Below are 14,074 nucleotides of genomic sequence, written 5' to 3'. Positions count from 1 at the left end.
GCACGCAGGGGTTCAAGGAGGACAGAGAGGCATTCAAACCAGTAGGGAAAAGAGGGATTAAAGGAAACATTAGGACAATTTGGGTCCCGGTTTTAGCTTCAGGTGAGGGATTTGGGCCGGGCACTGTTCAAGACCCAGGTTCACGGGAATGCTAGAACAACGTGTGTGGATGCAACCAGGGGAAACCAAGGCGAAAGCAGCACAGGACAAAGGAGTGGGGAGTGCTGGGGGGGCAGGCGAACCAGGGCGGGGGCAGTGCTGGCCGCCGTGTGGATAAGGGATGGGGCGAGGCCTCTCTGAGGAGGTGCCGTGGGAGCAGAGGCCGGCCCGGAGTGAGCAAGAAGCCCGCAAACATTTTGGGGAGGAACACATGCCCACGTGGAGGGAACAGAAGGGCAAAGCTGTGGGAGGGTTGGGCTTGAGGACCAAGGAAGCAGGCCTGGCTGGAGTGAAGGGAGTGAGGTGAAGAGATGGGGGTGAGCGGGCAGCGAGCCGGGCGCACTGCGAACTTGGAGTGTTCCGCTGAGAGTGACAGTGTCTCTGCAGGCGCATGGCTGGATGTGGTTTTAGCCCTCGTGGAGCTTACGCTAGGGAGAAAGTGACAGTAAGCACCTAAGCAAAGGAATAAAGAAAATCATTAAAGTTGTGACGGATGCTATTAAGAAAGTAACAGGGTGTCTGGGGAGAGAGCACGGGGTGGACAAGTCTGCTGTGATCAAGGAAGGCATCCTGGAGAAGATGGGGTTAAAAGGAAGTCAGCTGTGTGAAGGACCAGAGGCAGGGGATGCCAAGCAGAGGGAGGAGCTGCTGAGATGCTAGAGCTGGGGGCGCTCTGGGATTGCCAGGGAGCTTTTGGGACTGTGCATTAGGGAGTGAGAGGGAGGAGGGAGCAAGGGGACCAGAGTGGTGCCTGAGGGCCGGGGTGCTGGGCCAAACAAAACACTGGGGCCGTGGTGCTTCCAACCTTTCGCTCTGAACAATGTCTGTTGTGTTTCGTCACGCCCGCGCAGTCGGCCCCAGCCTTTTGATGGCTGCATATGATTCACACCCAGGATATGAGTACCATAGCAGATTATCCAATTTCCTCTTGACATCTGACACTGCATTTTTTTTGCAAGTTTTAGTATTGCAAGCAAAGTTGCAATGGACGCTCTTGCACATGCATCTTTGAGTAAGTGTGTGTGAGAGATATATCCCCAGAATTTGAATTGCCAGGTAAAAAGATTTGACAGGTACAATTATATTAGTTATCACCAAATGACCCTCCAGAAAAGTTGTCTTAGCTTACACTCCCATCACCACTGAACTCCTTTCCAGTCATGGGGAGTCAGTCTCTTTCAACAGACGAGGTGAACGTAATATCATATTCTTGATTGAATTTGCATTTCTCTCATTAATAGTGAAGTTGGGCTTCTTTTCATACGTCTTTTTTTGTGGGGAGGGGAAACATTTGGATTTCTTCTTTGATAAATTATCTGCTCATCTCCTTTGCCCATTTTCTATTGTGTTGTAATTTTTCCTCAATGATTTGTGAGGATATTTTTCACGTTAGAGAAGCGTGACTCTCCTCCGGCTTCTGGACGGCAAATCCTGGTTTCCGTTGTCTTCTACCCTTTCAAGTGGACGTTTTGCTGAGCAGAAGTCTTACACTTTCATGGAGTCAAAGCTGTCAGTCGGTTGCATTCTGCGTTCTGGGTTTTATGTCATACTTAGAAAGACATTTCCCACACCGACATAAAAAACATTCACCCACGTTTTCTTCTATTATGTTTTTAGATTTATTTTTGACATTTGAATTTTGATGCTTTTGGATTTTGTTTTTAGTATAAGAAATAAAGTAGAGATTCAGCTTTATTTTTTCCAAATGGTTACACATTTATCGCACTACCATTTATTAAACAATCCATCATTTCCTCAATTTTCATGCCATCTTTATCAGCTACTAAACACTCGTATATTCATGGGTCTATTTCTGGATTCTCTATTCTCTTCCCTTGATGTATCTGTTCATATTTTGAACACTTTTGTCAAGTTCAATTGAGGTTTTTTGTCAAAAAATTCAATTAGAATTTTGGTTTAGAGAGGATTGACATCTTTACAACTTCGAGTCTTCCTGTCTAATAGAAAGGTCTGCCTCTCCAATTGTCCTATCTTATTTGATGTCTTTCAGTCAGGCTTTATAGTTTTCTTCACGGACTCCTTCACTTTTCTTAATTTTTTAGGCATTTTTATATTTTCAGTTACCATTGAGAATGACCTCGGCTTTCATCATATTTTTTGCTGTTTACATTTTATATAAAAGAGAGGTACTGCTCTCGACGTGTTCATTTTATAACTCACTGCCTAGTCAAGCCACTTCCTGTTCCTCCTGTTTTTATATTTTCAGTCAATGGCACCATACTACCATTTTCAATGATAACGTTTTCTCCTCCTTTCCAACTTGTATGCGCCTTGTTCTGCGCACTTATTTAGCTGCGCCAGCTGTTCAGAAGAATGGTAAGGAAGTGACTGTTTGCTCTAAGAGACTGTTAACTTGAACCAGCCCTTAGTGTTGAACTTCTCCCTCCTTCCGCGGGGTGGGGGTGGGGGAGGTGGGAGGCCAGCCCAAGGGCTTGCTCAGCAGTAGGGGGATGGGCTTCCGGACGCTGGTCTCTGCACTTTTCTCCTCTCTCCTTTCAGCCACATTTTGGGTTTATTGCCTGAGGTACTTATTCCAGCATTACCCTGTCTGATAGGGGAGCTATTAGCCACAAGTGGCTACCTAAATTTAAATTTAAGTTAATTACAGTGAAATAAAAGTTAGAATTCAGTTCTTCAGTTGCACTCATCAAGTTTCAAGGGCTCAGTCGCCACAGTGGTTCGTGGCTCCTGCCCTGGACAGGACAGACATGGGGCAGATCCCTGACGGCCGAGTGCTCTCCTGGAGCCGCTGCAGACGGTGCCAGCCCTGCAGCACGCGCTGCCCCCAGGAGTGCTCAGGGTGCCTCTGGGCTCTCCACACCGCTCACTTCGGCTGGGCAAGAAGCACTCTTAAAGTTCTTACAGACTCCACGTCGGGTCCCCCTGAGCTGCCCTCACCTTCATCCCTCAAGCTGGAAAGCCTGGGGGAGGTGTTTGGTGCTGCTTTTCGGCGTCCCCCGACGGTTGCCCAGCTCTGCTCTCCGGTCCTGGGGGCAGGGCAGTGTGGCCGTAACAGCGTTTCCTGTCCATGTGTTCCTTCAGAAACTTGCCTCTGCCCCATCAAGTGGTGGAACCTAATCTCCCTGTTGTGACTCGCTTGTAAGCAGTAGAGTGTAGAGGCCACGCTGGGCGACAGGAGGCCAGGTCTGCCTCGGGCAGTCGAGTTTCTCCTGGAGCCGGGCCCCCGCGGCAGCCGTGTTGTGAGGCAGCCCAAGCTGGTCGCAGGGATGAGGCATGAGGAGGCCCCGAGGCTGCACGAGGGGAGGTGCCCACTGCAACAGCAGCCGCGGCTCCAAGCCAGAACCTGGCGACCGAGCCTCCCCTGAGTTCCTGCCCCACAGAAAAGTGGGAGGCAGTAAGGTGACGGTGGTGGTTTTAAGTCACTAAGTGTTGGGAACTGGAGCAGGAGGGAGATGGGCGTGTGTGTGTGTGGGGGAGCTGGACGTCGGTTCCTGGAAGTTCCTGTTCTGCCCAGGGAGGCATGTGCCAGCGATCCTGGGCTCCCTTCCTCGTCTTCCACGCTCGTTAACGGGACTCTGAGGCTGCTTCTGGTAGAGCAATAGCCGTGGCGCTTTTCTGTGAAGGACCGTGTGGCTCCTCTCTGCGCCTGGCTTTGGGCCCCTACCTGTTGCCACGGCAACAGTGACTGGCACCGCTGCCGCCATCCAGGAGCCCAGGCCAGCTCCACGTAGATGCCTCCTGACTCCCCGAATCTCTCCTCATCTCTAATTCTCAGCTGTTAGGATTCGTGGGTCTTCTCCGTTCCTTTGTGATTTCAAGAAGAAATCGCTTCGATCTTTTGCCTAGACTGTTCGGATTGGTGTCAAAATCACATTCGACGTGGGTTTGGCTGCCGAGGCGCTCAGACGGGCTGGGGCTGACACCCCTCCTCTGCGGCTTCCTCCAGGGCGAGGCAGCACTTGGCGCCTTAGTCTCTCCCTCAGCCGGCCGCGGGGCCCCTTGGGGAGGGCGGGGAGAGAGCAGCCTCCTTGAGCGTTCCATCACTCAGCACCAGTGTGCCCCTCACGAGGACGCTGGCCATGGTGGATGTGGAGGCGGAAGAAGAAAGCCTTCCTGGGAGGGCTCAGAAATGCGGGGGGGATAACAGAGAAGCCGGGATTGGAAACAGGTGAGCCGTCGGAATGCGCACTGGTGCAGCCACTATGGAAAACAGTATGGAGGCTCCTCAAAAAATTAAAAATAAAACCACGTATGACCCAGAAATCCCACTTCTGGGTATTTATCTGAAGCATACGAAATCACTATTTTGAAAAGATTTCTGCACGCCCACGTTCACGCCAGCATTATTCACAATAGCCAAGGGATGGGAGCAACCCAGTCCATCACTGGATGAATGGATAAAGAAGATGTGGTATATGTATACAATGCAATACTATTCAGCCTTAAAAAAGAAGGAAATCCTGCCATTTGTGACAATGTGGATGGACCTTGAGGGCGTCGTGCTGAGGAATGCATCAGATGGAGAGAGACAAACGACGTGTGATCTCACACGTGGACTGAAGAGGAAATGAGCACGTGGAAATGGGGAAGTTTGGTGTTTGCTAGAGGCGGAGGCTTGGGAGTGGGTGAGATGGGTGAAAGATTTAATAAAAAAGGGAAATAGGCCAGACAGAGAGCAAGCGTGAGCCAAGGGGAGGGTGGGCCAGGGGAGCAGGAAGCCAGGACCGCCTGGCGGTGGGGATGGCATGTCCATCCAACTATCTGCTGACTAACTGATGGATTGATCCATCTCCCTTCCTCCACTTATTCATTCTATGTGTGTTTATTGAGCACCTATGTGTGCAAGCCTCTTTCCTAGGTGCTGGGAGATAGCAGACAAACCCCCTTTCTCATGAAACTTATAGTCTGGTGAGTCAGTGAATAAAGCCCGACATAGAAATGCGAGTGCAGGGGCCAGGGGGGAGATTGCGATTTTAAACAAATTGGTCAGGGTGGACCTCACTGCGAAGATGAGGCCGGACAATGCAGAGGCAATGAGACGGAGGGGGCAGAAGGGCAAACGTCATGAGCGGGGCATGTCCAGCTTCTTCAGGAAGCAGCAAGGAGCCAGCCGTGAGCGAGGCAGAGAGAAGTGGCAGGAGGTGAGGCCAGAGCCGTCGGGGGCCAGGCTTGGGCTTTTACAGAGGGTGAGATGGGGGAGCAGGAGAGCAGCATGAAGGGACAGGGGTTTCCAGTTTGGTGGCCCCTGTGTTCCCTCCGCTTCTGGTAAGGCCCCCGGTGTTTGCTAGAGAAGGCTCCGGGGAGGCTGCATTCGCTGAGTGCATGCCCTTGCTGCCCACCCACACCAGGCAGGTGAGCTCACCGTGGCCAGGGAACCTGTAGGGACTAGCTCTCTTTTATGCAGAAAAGCTGGACAGAGAAAGTCCCTCATGGGCATTGTCGTGGGAATCGTAACAGGAGGTACTTCACACGAGGTGACAAGGACCACAGGGAGGGCACCAGGCCACTACCGTCCCTCATGTGCACATCTGGACAGATGTGCAACTAGCTGCAGCCCTTGGTGTTTGGCAGAAGACCGTGGGGGAGAGAGACAGAGACAGAGATGACAGAGAGCGCGTGAGAGAGCCGTCAAGGGCCCCGGGGGCCGGTCCTGTGCTCCTCCTGCAGGACTGCTAGTATGGGGCGTGTCTTCCCTGACACTCAGGCCCCACCAGGCTCCTCTCCTTTGGGCCCATCTGCTTTCTCCGATGTGGCTGACAGTGCAAGGGGTGCTGTGGACCTCTTCGGGGCCTTGCCTGGAGGCTCGTCCTTCCCACGACCAGGGGAGGCCCAGGGCCTTTTGGTCACGTGGCTCAGAGCGGGGAAGGCCCCACACATTTTGCAGCCTGGTAGGGGACAGGTGCTGTGCAGCCTTTGCAGTGACAATATCCTCTTGGATCTTAGCCGGTGCACCAAGACCAGCTCCCCAGAAGACCTCTCCCGGCCTCCCCTGCAGCCGCAGGGGCTCAGCAAGCACAGGAGGGCGGGCGTTCCCAGCCAAGGCCCTGAGGAGGGTGAGAGGCGGGGGGTGGTGGGCCAGGAGGAAGGCCACTGCCCACGCCTTTGCCCAGAGGTGAGTGGGACAGATCAGCTTCCACCGATGGGCTGTTGGGGACCCTGGCGGAGTAGGGTATTGGCCCAGGAGAGGGGCATCCTCTGCCCCAGACCCACCCACTGTTGGAAGCCCCTGGACCTCACAGTGTGAGGCCAGAGCAAGGACCCTGGGCCCCAGACAAACGAGGCTGCTTCTGCTGGGAACTTCTCCGGAGTGAGAGGCTCGCGCTGGCGGAGTGGAAGGGAGAAGCCCAGCCTCAGGGGGCCAGGGTTCTTTCCCGGCTGCCGCCGACTTGCCATGCCGGCTTGGGCAGCTCTCTGGGCCTTCAGTTCCTCCTCTCCGTACTGGAGCTGAGGGTGGCCCGCCTGTCTGGGCATCTTCCCCTCGCAGCACGTAGCAGGGCCCAGGTGCCCTCTGGCTCTCTGCTCAGGGCGCAGCCTCACTCCTGAGCGGCCTCTGCACCTGTCTACCCTTCCATGACCTGGCTTTGACTTTGACTCCGTGGTCTCTCTTTGGTCTAACCAGACTGTGTGGTCACCCCTTGATTTTAAACCTTCCGTATCACTCTGTTTTAGGTGTTTTTGCTGAAAAAGAGCATTACCTTTGGATTTTTATTTCTTTTCATGAGGGCGTTAACCCACCCGTGTGAAATGGTCAGAGCCACGTGTCCGCGTCGGGTGCCATGCTGGGCTCCTGCTTCCTCTGCTTGTGGCCTGTCTTTTTGCCCCTGACCTTCACATTCTTTGATTTTTCCTCTGGTGACTGGCAAGGTCTACGTCTTCCGTTCAATTTGCCGGTTTATCTTTATTTTTAAATGGACATATGTGGTAAAAATGAACATCAAGAATAAATGCATCGCTATTGATTCCTGTCTGTGTAGAAAGAAATTTGCGCATTTCCCTGCTTCCTCCCCACAGTTTTCACAGGTATAATCCAAGATTTTAGATCCAATTTTCACTTTTTTTTTAAAGATTGGCACCTGCACTAACATCTGTTGTCAATCTTCTTTTTTTTTTTCTTCTCCCCAAAGCCCCCAGTACATAGTTGTAGATTCTAGTTGTGGGTCCTTCTAGTTGTGGCATGTGGGACACCACCTCAGCATGGCCTGATAAGTGGTGTCATGTCAGCGCCCAGGATCCAAACTGGAGAAACGCTGGGCCACTGAAGCAGAGCGCATGCACTTAACGACTCGGCCATGGGTCCAGACCCCCCAGTTTTCACTTTTAATCTGTTTATTTATTTTATCATTATGCCTCTTCTTGTTCCAGAACAATTGTCACTACTTAAAGTCCCTTCTTTTCCAACTTAACCGTCCCATCCCAGCGCCTTGACTAGCTAGAGTATCTTATCAGCCAAGTTTTCAGGAATGTTGTGACTTGTGCATCTGGGATGAACTTTCTGTTGCTCTCACACATATGAACAATAATTTGACTGGACATTGATTTATTTTTAAAAATTTACCTTTAACTTTTTTTTTAACAACTGTTGCCAATCTTCTTTATTTCCCCCCCGCTTTTTCTCCTCCAATCTCCCCAGTACATAGTTGTATATTTTAGTTGTGGGTCCTTCTAGTTGTGGCATGTGGGACACTGCCTCAACGTGGCCTGATGAGCGGTGCCATGTCTGCGCCCAGGATCCGAACTGACGAAACCCAGGGCTGCCAAAGGCAGAGTGCACGAACTTAACCACTCAGCCATGGGGCCGGCCCCATACCTTTAATTTTTTAAATCAAAATTCGGAGTGCACAGAGTTTAGCGTCACCGGTCATTTTGCCTGAGAGGCAGTGGTCCCCCCGCCGCTCCTCACTGCCTGCTTCCCCGGGAAGGTGCTTCCAGCCCTTGTCACTGACCCTTTGGAATTTGTCTCCTCGCCTCTGTAGGACATGCTGATATTGTTACCTTTGATTTTACGTTCTGTTCCGGGCAGTGTGTGTTAACACCCGCTGTGGCGGTGAGGGTTTAGCGCTCTTGCACACAGACCACGTCCCCTCCCCCTGTTGTGCGGACGTGCACATCCCATCCTTGTCCTTGCAGTGGGGTTAGCGCCACACTGAGCCTTTCCACAGCGCTAAACTGTAACCTGTGGTCTTCTTCATTTCCTGCACGACTTTTCTATTCCCTGGCATTAATAACTGTCAGCTTAATTTTCAATAATCTAGTCATCATCTAGTCTAGTGATTTTCTATAATCTAGTCATCATCTAGTCTAGTGATTTTCTATAATCTAGTCATCATCTAGTCTGTTAATTTTCTATAATCTAGTCATCATCTAGTCTGTTAATTTTCTATAATCTAGTCATCATCTAGTCTGTTAATTTTCTATAATCTAGTCATCATCTAGTCTGTTAATTTTCTATAATCTAGTCATCATCTAGTCTGTTAATTTTCTATAATCTAGTCATCATCTAGTCTAGTGATTTTCTATAATCTAGTCATCATCTAGTCTGTTAATTTTCTATAATCTAGTCATCATCTAGTCTGTTAATTTTCTATAATCTAGTCATCATCTAGTCTGTTAATTTTCTATAATCTAGTCATCATCTAGTCTAGTGATTTTCTATAATCTAGTCATCATCTAGTCTGTTAATTTTCTATAATCTAGTCATCATCTAGTCTGTTAATTTTCTATAATCTAGTCATCATTCAGTCTAGTGATTTTCTATAATCTAGTCATCATCTAGTCTAGTGATTTTCTATAATCTAGTCACCATCTAGTCTAGTGATTTTCTATAATCTAGTCATCATCTAGTCTGTTAAATTTCTATAATCTAGTAATCCCCATCTATCAATTTTCTATAATCTAGTAATCCTGTAGTCTGTTAATTTTCTATAATCTAGTCATCATCCAGTCTGTTAATTTTCTCTGCACTGTCACAGACCCATGTCCAATGGTCCTCAGCTGAGCCCTTCTCCTCTCAGAATCTTTGAGTCCCCAGCATTTCTACCATGCCCCCCTAACCCATTGTCCCAGAACTCTGGGGGCCCACCGCGGCCTCTGAACCCTCCCGTCAGCACTCCTTTCACCCCGTTTTTGGGGCATGTTACTCTCCCTCCCTCTGACTCTGCTGAGAGAGAATTCCAGGTGGGAAATGAGTTTCCTGGAAATGTTGACGATGACGCTCCCCTGGCTTCCAGCTTCCAGAGCCGCTGTGGGCAGTCAGTGCCAACAAGATGCTTGACACTTTGTGTGCTTTTTATATTTGTCTTGTTTCACTGTACTCTCCCTCTCCAGAAGCTTTTGGGGCCTTCTCTTTGTCTTCAGTGCTCTCAGGTTTCACATCGTGTCTTGATGAGGGTCCATATCCCTCCGGTTTGTGGGTCTTTCCAATCTAGCATCTCCAGACCCTCCATTCTGGGACCTTCTGTGGGTTGTTTTCCCATTGGTAATTCTTCCCCTCTCTCCTCTCTGTTCTCTTGTGGAACTCCCATCATTCAGATGTTAGGTCTCCCAAATTGGTCCTCTAAATTTCTGATCCTTTTTCTCTCTCTGCTCTTCTTAATGGCTTTCCTCAACTGTATCCTCCAAACTCTTCTAACGTTGTCATTTCTGCTATCACATTTTTAATTTCCAAGAGCTTTTCGTACTGGTTCCTTTAGTTTAATAAAATGCATAATGACCATTTCCTTTTGTGGTGAGAACAGTCAGGAGCCACTCTCTTAGCAACCTTCAAGTATGTAATACAGCGTTATTAGCTATCATCACCATGCCGTACCTTAGCTCCCCACAATTTGTTCGTCTTATAGCTGGAAGTTTGCACCCTTTGGCCAACATCTCCCCATTTACCCCAGCCCCCGGTAGGCCCCTCTGCCCTGTTTCTCTGCGTTTGAGTTTTCTAGATTCCATATATAAGCGAGATCATCCAGTATTTGTCTCTCCCTGTCTGACTCATCTCACTTAGCGCAATGCCTTCAGGGTCCGTCCAAGCTGTCACAAACGACAGGATTTCCTTCTTTCTCATGGCTGAATAATGTTCCGTTTAACACAACATGTTTAAAAATTGTCTCAGTGTCTTTGGGACGTTGAGCCAGTGCAATTCAAAGGGTGTGATCATGAAAGTGTGTGCTTGTGCCGCTCCTTCGCTGAGGGTCCTCAGGTGGTTTAAAAAGTGTCCCATGACAGCTTTACCTCACATTTCAGCAAGAGTTCCCAGGCCCAGGTAATAATAAAACCTTTCCCCTCCGCATGGGGCCGTCCGTGGTGAAGGGACAGCAGAGTCCTCCTTCGGGCGACGTTTCTCTCTTCTTCCCCCATTTGGGGTGGAGGAGACGCAGGGTGACAGGCGCTGCAGTGAGACGTCATCGTTGCCTGCTTGGGCTGGCCGGCGCTGAAAGGCAGCTCCTTCCCGAGGAGCCTGAGATGCTTCTTTGCAGGCCGTCCCTTGGGGGCCATTCTCTCAGGACAGGCCCTCTGGCTCCTACTGGGCAGGACTGAAAACAGCTTCTGGCTGTTTCTCTCTCCCCTGAGGCCCACATCTGGTCCATGAGAAGCACTCACTTGTTCTTGCTCCCTCCATGTGTCAGCGTGGCTGCTGCCCCATGAGAGACAGATGTGCTCGGCCTTTCTGAGACCCAGTAGGGCCCACAGGGCACTCCCATGGGAACCTGATTGCCCTTCCTGAAAGAGGGTCTCCCAAATCATGCAAGCAATCAGGTCATCCAGGGGACGGCCCCAGCCCTTGGGAACTGCGGGGCTGGCTGGTGACCCAGGTGTGGCTTTGTGTGAAAGTGTATGCTGGTTGTGCCTGGTTGGCGGGGGAGAGACAGACACGTTGCTCAGCAGAATGAAGCAGAAGACTGTTGAGGCTTCTCTGGGAGACCAGGAAGGGGGGGGGCACCCAGAATGGAGAGAAGCAGGATAAGTGGGGTGAGGAGAGGGCTGAGTAGGGACAGGGCCGTCTAATGAGTGGTGCCAACTTACTTGCTGTGGTGCCAGGTACGCTTCCTCTTCACTTCCTGTCACCCAGCCTCAGCCCAGGGATCTCAGGCTCTGTCCAGACTGTCTGCTTGCGAGGAGAAGAGTGCATCATTGGAGCAACCTAACAGAGTCTGTGCCATCTCCCCTGGCTCCTCTAAGGGAGGTGGGCATACTCTCATGTATCAGCGAGCTATTGCTGGGTGACAAATCATACCATACCTGGTGGCCTGAAACAACAAACATTATTTCTTACAAGCCTCTGGGTTGGCTGGGCAATTCTGCTGACCTGGGTGGGCTCACGCATGCATCTGGGGCTAGTGAGGGTCAACTGGGCAGCTCTGTTGACCTAGGTGGGGGTCTCTCACATGTTGCATGGCTGGCTGGCTGGAGGCTGGTCTAGGATGCATAGGACCTCTCTTCAGGGTCCTCCAGCAGGTTAGCCCAAGCTTGTTCACGCAGCAGGTGTTAAGTGTTCCACAGATCGAGTGGAAGCTGCAAGACTTCTTGAGGCCCAAGCTCAGATCTGGCACAATGTCAATTTCACTCCATTCTATTAGCCAAAGCAAGTCACAGGCTAGCCCAGAAGGGGTGGGGAAATGGGCTTCACATCTTGATGGAAAAAGTACAAAGCCACCTTGCAAAGGCGTGGATCCAGAGAGGCATGGGGAACTGGGACCAGGTTTGTGTCCATCTGCCACATCTTGCAACCTATAAGGAGAAGGGCCTGTGAAAACCTCAAGCTGCTGCTGGTCAGGGCCAGAGGCCATTGCTTCTTTGCCATCTGTGGGGCTTCCACCAGTGTAGTCTCCCGGGTGGGAGGCACATTTTATAGCAGGAGGAGGGCAGGACTCGTGTGACTGATGCTGCGAAGCAGCCACAGAGCTGAGGAGTCAGCAGGGCAGCCCTGCGGCAGCCGGATGGTGGGGCAGGACCAGGGCCCCGCGGCCTTCCGACGCGGGAGGACCGCCCACAACATGGCGGAGCGCCCGCCCGGACTCAGCCCTCACCAACACCGTCAGCGGGGGGAGACGAGAGTGCCAGAAGAAGGGGGAATTCCTCCCCTGGCCTCGAGATGTGCTGGGCAGGGAACCGAAGGACTCAGGGCGCAGATGGTGTTTTCATCTCGTGTTCCAGTTGGCGGCTAAGGCTCGGGGAGAGGAAGGAACATATGGAGGTTGAACAGCTGGCTAAGTAGATGCAGTCGAAGAATGTGATTTTGGTTTTCTGGACCGTGGCTTAAGACGGGTTCTTGGCCAGGACTAATATTAACCATCTAATACCGTGCGTGTGTACAGAGCTTCACTGTCTCAAGTCACCTTGGTCAGTACCTGTGTTGTCCTCACTCCACACTAACCGGGGTTGAGGGCAGCTGCACTTTACCCATTTCGCAGATGGAGTCAGAGAGGAGAGGGCCCCTGCCGGGGAGATCTGAAATCGGTGCTCATCTTGCTCTTTCACGTGCTTCTAGTGAGAGTGGTGTGGAGCCAGGCTTTTCCCTTCTTGTGACCCACAGAAAAAAAATTTACATCCAGACTCAGGATATATATGTATGTTGCGTGTGTGCCGCACTTGCGCATGTATATGTGTGTGTGCGGGGGGCATTCGTGAAAAAGACAAGAGGGACATGAGAGGTGCCCTAGTTGCCAGAAGCCAACAACAGGGAGGACGGTCCACGGCGTGCCCCGGACGCCCCTGTGTGAGGATGGAGAATGGGAGGCGTGCGCTGTATCCAGGCCGTGCCGTGGGCCCGGCCTGGGTGGCAGAGAAGCCCGCGTTCCAAGCTGCGGCCTTTCCTCGTCCCTGCTTTCCTCTCCGCCGCATTCCTCCTCTGGTCAGGAGTCACGGGGTCCCTGGCCGGCCCACTCATGCGGGGTTTCGTCCTCTCACCTTCGAGGAGTGGCTGCTGTTGTCGCTGTCCCAGAGTCCCTTCCCTCTGCTGCAACTGGCTCGTTGGTTTCATGACGCACCGAGGGGTTGGGGCCCGCGGTTTGGGCAGCGGTGGCTGCCCGGGCTCGCCTGCTGGGCCTGCCTTCCTCGTGGTCGTCTTCCTCGCGGTGGGTCCTGCTTCCCCATCATGGAGGTGGGGAACTTGACCCGGGCTGGAGAATGGAGCTTCCAATTCCCCTGGGCGGAGCTGGGCCCTCCGAGGCCGGGCGAGTTCCACCAAATCTGACCCTGGGTGTGCGCTGTTGTCTGTGCCCACCAGCATCTGACACGAGGGTCTCTGACTGGTGAGCTGTGGGATGCGCAGACGCCCAGCATCATGTGGCTCCGAGAGGTGGGGCAGTGTAGGCGCTCAGGCACAGTGCTGTCCCGCTCTCCAGGGAGGTCACCCACGCCCCACGGAGGGGCACCGGCAGTGTCTGGTACCGGCAGTTACACCGGCTCTTCAGGGGTTGTCACTTTTGACCCCTCCAATCAGTTTCTGGCTGGTCCTCGCCTGTCGTGGCTGGGTGGGCACGTCGGGGCTGCCTGCCGTGCAGCTGCAGAGGGCGTGCTGGGCTGGACGGGGTCAGGTGGGGGGACACTGGGGGCTCTCTCAGCCACACCTCCCCTGAAGGGGCCCTTCCACACGGCATCTCCCCGCACCCTCCCTCCACTCTGATGGAGACCGTGGACCTTCTGTGACAGGTGAGGAAACTGAGGCCATATGACCTGCCCCAGTCTGCAGCTCGTCAGCTGAGCACAGCCCCTCTGACGCTGCGACGAGGCTCTCCACGTCACTGGTGTCCCCCAAAGTGTGGCGGCGCCCAAGAGACACGTGAGGAGAGCCGCGGGCCCAGCATGGAATGCTTCCAAATTCCACAGTGAGCAAGGTATTTCCCTACAAATTATCTTTCAGGTCTTCTAATGGCTTCAAGCAGAATGCCTTGATTTGGTGCTAGAGTGTTTTAACACCTTTATAATACTTGCTAATCTCTCTTCT

The sequence above is a fragment of the Equus asinus genome, chromosome 21 (assembly GCF_041296235.1).
Source record: "Equus asinus isolate D_3611 breed Donkey chromosome 21, EquAss-T2T_v2, whole genome shotgun sequence".
In the NCBI taxonomy this organism is placed as follows: domain Eukaryota; kingdom Metazoa; phylum Chordata; class Mammalia; order Perissodactyla; family Equidae; genus Equus; species Equus asinus.
Note: the sequence above shows the minus strand (reverse complement) of the source record.